Source organism: Tremella mesenterica, assembly GCF_000271645.1.
Source record: "Tremella mesenterica DSM 1558 unplaced genomic scaffold TREMEscaffold_4, whole genome shotgun sequence".
In the NCBI taxonomy this organism is placed as follows: Eukaryota; Fungi; Basidiomycota; class Tremellomycetes; order Tremellales; family Tremellaceae; genus Tremella; species Tremella mesenterica.
Genome location: NW_006711228.1, coordinates 136,659 through 141,795, shown reverse-complemented (window position 1 = coordinate 141,795; position 5,137 = coordinate 136,659).

The following is a 5,137-nucleotide window of genomic DNA, read 5'->3' as shown; positions in this document are numbered from 1 at the left end:
AGTTCGGCGTAGTCCGGTGTTTCCTATTGTATCCTTCGGCGTACTTCTCAGTAGCCTTCTCAATCCCCTCAATACATCCCTTATGTATTTCGGTTAGGTCTTTTACTGCTATTGTAGCAGCAGGTACTTCGACTTCACTAGCCTTAATCTCTTCAGCCCACCGAGGGTGGTACCCATAGTTCGCGTAGAATGGTGTCTTGTTTATCGCGGAGTGATGGGTGTTGTTGTAAGCAAAGCTAGCTCAAGCAAGCAGCTTCGACCAGTCGTTCTGCTGGTAGGAAGTGAAGATTCGAAGGTATAATTCCAGGGACTGGTTGGTTCGCTCGGTCTGTCCATCAGTCTGTGGATGATACGCAGTAGAAAGATGTAGTCTTATGCCGAGACTATCGGTCAAGTTCTTCCAAAACTTCGAAGTAAACTTCGATCCCCTGTCCGATACTATACTCTCTGGTAACCCATGCTGGGCCACCACATAGTCCATTATCAGCTCTGATAGCCCAGCTGCGGTTAACTTCGTCGTGGCTGGGATAAAAATGGCCCATTTGGTCAATCGGTCCACCACTACCAGGATGGAATTATTTCCATGGGAATTCGGAAGCTCTTCGATGAAATCCATCGAGATGCTTGACCAGGGTTTAGTAGCCACCTGCAATGGTTTAAGCTCTCCATGGGGTTTCTGTCTGTTAGTCTTTGCTCTCTGACATACCGCACAACCAGCGATGTAGTCCTCAACATCTTTTCTCACTCCAACCCAAACATAATCCCTTAGGACCAGTTCAAGAGTCTTCGCCGAACCTGGGTGACCAGCCAATGCCGAGTCGTGTCGCATCTACATGATCTTTAGTCGAGCGTCGGCGTAGTTCGGCACATAAGTACGATCGTCGAACGCGAGGAAACCCCTTGGGGTCCACCCTCCACGAAGTATTAGAGGGGACCGCGAACTACGGCGTAGTTCGGTGATGGATCCTGGTTCCTGCACGTCATCGTGACACGTTGGATGAGAACACTCAGCGCAAATGACTCCTAGTAACTCTTTCCTAACCTCCTCCACTTCTTCATCTTCCTGTATGCCCACAATCAGATCCATGGGATCAATAAGGTCATTCTCTCTTACTTCCTTTGTCCCTTGCAAAGCACGAAGTAGGTGTTGTAACCCAGAGCTAGTGCCGTCGAGTTCGTCGAACTTCGGCAACCCTTGAATAAGATTGCTCTCCTGCACCATAGTACTTCCTTTTCCAGAGTGGTAGTCTGCTCTTCTCGATAGTCCATCCGGCAGTGTAGCTTGTTTCCCAGGTCGATACACCATTTTAAACCTAAAGTTAGAAAGCTCTTCGACCCACCTGCCCTGCCTCGGGCTTAACTGCTTCGGTTCCATCCAGTATGTCAAGTTCAAGTGGTCCGTGAGAACTGTAGTCTCTACCTGTAATAGTAAGTGTCTCCTTCTTCTAAAGGCCTCAACGATAGCTAGTAGTTCCTTCTCGCCTACCGTATAGTTTAACTGCGCCGCTTGAAACGCTTCTGACTCAATAGCTACCGGATGTTCTTGTCCTAACTCGTTTACCTGCGATATTATGAAGCCCCACCCGAAGAACGAGGCATCTGTCTGTAGTAATGTCTTCAACGAAGGATCAAAGTGAGCCAATACCGGGGCCCTACACATTCTATCCTTCAACTCTTTAAAAGCTCTTTCCTGCTCCATACCCCAGACAAACGGTACATCCTTTCTTGTGAGATCATTGATCGGTTTAGCAATCCTGGAGAAGTTGGGGACAAAGCGCCGATAATAACTAACGACTCCCATAAATCCTCTGCTCTCTCTTAGGTTCTTGGGACGGGGAAAAGACACAACAGCGTCGATGTACTCTGGATTACTAGAAACTCCCTCCCGTGAGACCACAAAACCCAAGAAGACTACCGAATCCTTTTCAAACTCGCACTTACTAGCCTTGACGAACAGATTCGACCTTCGAAGAACTTCGAACACCTTCGCCGTAGTTCCTCTCAATTCTTCCAACGTCTGACCATAGATGAGTATATCATCTATGTAGACAACCACTCCCTTCCCCAACAGTTCTCTGAAGCTTTCATTCAGAAAATGCTGGAATACAGCAGGAGCATTTCGCAGACCATCTCGAACAACAAGAGACTCGAACATACCGTACTGAGTCCTGAACGCCGTCAGGTGCTCGTGTCCTTCCTTTACCCGTAGGAGTTGATAAGCTCCAATCAGATCTAACTTGCTGAAGTACCTCGCTTTTCCTAGCTCTTCGGTTATCTGACCGATCAGAGGCAGTGGATAGGCATCGGGTATCGTTGCCTCGTTTAACTTTCGGTAGTCAATGACCATTCGCCATTGACCCTTTGCTTTCTTCGGTACCAAGAACATCGGTGATCCGTAGGGCGAATTACTGGGTCGAATTCTTCCGGCCGATATTTCGCGATCTAGGATGTCTCTCAGCGCACTTCTCTGATCTTCTCCGAGTGAGTAGAGTGGAGCAACCTTCAGGTTGACCCCCTCCTTAAGCTCAAATTCCAGATCATATTCCCTTGAGGGAGGTAGTTCTTCACCTCCCTTCCTCGGGTTAAACACATCAATGAACGGATGATATTGTTCAGGAACCACCTGATACAATTCCTCCTGTTCCTGCGGACTCAGTTCATCCTGGTCATCTTTGTCTCGGAGATCTATCGCGTCCGTCGGAGTTGGCAGCCCTATGGCCGCTAACTTCGCCGCACTCGGTGGGGTTGGGATGGGGAACTTCATCGAGTTGTCTCTTCCATTTAGAACAACCCCTTCCTTCCTCATCCAATCCCACCCTATCACAACATCTGCATCGCAGAGTGTTGTTACATCTAGACGAACAGATCGCACTTCGGCGCCCTTCGTCAAACTAAAACCAACCTCGACGAACTCGGTGATAGGTCCAGCGACACTAACCGAGCCATCAAACATGTGAACGGGTACGCTCACCTGATATCGTCTCCTTCCTACACCTATCTTCGCCGCTGCTCTAGGGCTTATATACGAACATGTAGCCCCAGTGTCCCAGAGCGTAGTTAGCCTAATCCCATTAATAAAAATGTCCGATTTAGGTTGATCCCTAGAAGTGGAAGAGATGAGTAGATGATTATCGACATTGCATGAACAGGGGGTACTGAGTGGTGTATTTCTGTATGCACAATCCTCTGACTCCATCAGCTGTGTCTCTTTTATAGGTTTGGGAATGGTGGCCGAGAGAATATGGCGGACCCGCCGAGCCTCGCCTACTGCGACAGGTCCTCCTCTTTTCCCTGGTCCTCTTCCATCTCTCCATCTCCCCCAACTGCGTTCAAGTTCCTCCTTTGTCCCAGAGGTACTGCGTTCCCCCCCGATCCTCCACCACGTTCGCCGAACTTCTCCCCCCACGGCGGCAACCATCCGACCTTGACCTTCGCTGCCCTCACCGGACAGTCCCTCAACCAATGTCCCTTCTCCCCGCACTCAGTACACTTCCCTTCCTTCCTCCTTGCCTCCCGCAGATCGGGAGGTGGCCTAGGCCATTGTCGGCGAAGTTCGTCGGCATTGGACGGAATGTTCTTGACCTGCGTCGACGTAATAGTCCCTTGTACCGCAGACTGCGCCGAAGTTTGCCTCCCTTCCCCTCTTTTCTCCTCTTTTCTCTCCATCCTCTGGCCATCCACAACTAACACTTCCTTTACCCCCGTCTCCTTCTTCTTCTCCGAATCCTTCTCCACTTTCCTTCTCCACAACCTGTTGTCCATGGGAATAACAAACTCCAATAACTCCTTGACCGTCCCAAAAGATTTACCATGTCTAGCAATTTCATCTAGGAGGTGTGGTTTCAACCCTTTCTTGGCTCGGTCAACCAGGTTTCCGTCATCAGACCACTTGAGTATTGCCACATGTCGTTGAAAGGCGGAGAAGTACTCCGAAGCTGACCCAGTCTGCCTTAGATCGTTAAGCAATCGAGCTGCGGTTCCTTCTTCATCCGGGTCACCAAAGTTTGTCTTGAGATATTTAACGAATTGATCATACTCCACAAGGTAGTCAGGAAGAGGTCGTTTAGCAAGATCGGGTTGGACGGCGAGAAGAGGTGTTTCGCGTAAATGAGAGATCATGAAGAAGACTTTCTTGGTGTCGTTGGGGAAAAGATGAGAGTTCAGTTCGTAATGAATTTCACATTCCGACAGAAATGCGGGCAACTTGTTCCTCTCTCCTCTCCAGAAGTCCGGATTAGGCAGTTTTATTCCCTTCCGTTGTTCGCCAACTACGCTTGGGGTCGCCGAAGTTTGCCGTCCCATGGCGTACCTCACCCCTTCTGATATCCCTTCTGCAATACCGCCCACCGTCTCCCTTTCTCTTCTCTGCTCCCACTCCTCCCTACGCCTTCTCTCTTCCATCATGTCTTTGTTCATATTCGCCACCATCTGCATCAAGGCCAATATCACCCCTTGTGTACCTTCTTCTCCCAAGTTCGCCGTACTTACAGTGTTTTCTGGCCGCGGGGTTTGATCCGATCCAACTGGGGATCCTATAGGTGGGAGAGCATTACCCGAAGGGGTAGGAGGATTAGAAGGTAGTGGTGGAGCGAACTCATCTCCTTGAATTGATCCCCCCACACTATCCTCCACTCCAAGCTGCTGCCCCATCGCTCTGCTAAGCTCCTCCAGTGCCCTCCTTTCGTTCTCCTCCATCCTGTCTCCGTCCCTACTCATACCTCGCGTAACTCTCCTATCTGGTTCCATAGAATCTTCGTACTTCTCCGAGGTTCGCACAGGTCGTCGGTAAGAGCGATCCTTGATACTGTCACGGCCGTCGAACAACTATCTTCTGGCAGACCGACGGTCGACGAACCTCGCCTAACTTGACGCTCCTGAGTCGATGTCTCACCCAACCGAGAGGGCGCAGACGTCGAAAGGAGTGTAACTACGGCGTACTTCGGCGTAGTTACTCTAACTGGGGTTTTGTTCTACTGATGGCGATGTATCTCAATTTGTATATAGCTGTCTCTATCTGTCTTTCACTACTGACAACAATCAAGGATCGCTGAAGAACTTTCAGCGATCTTCTCAGCTAATATTATCTACTCCTCCTAGACGTTCATCCAAACCTCTCGCGCTTTGACGTACTTCAACG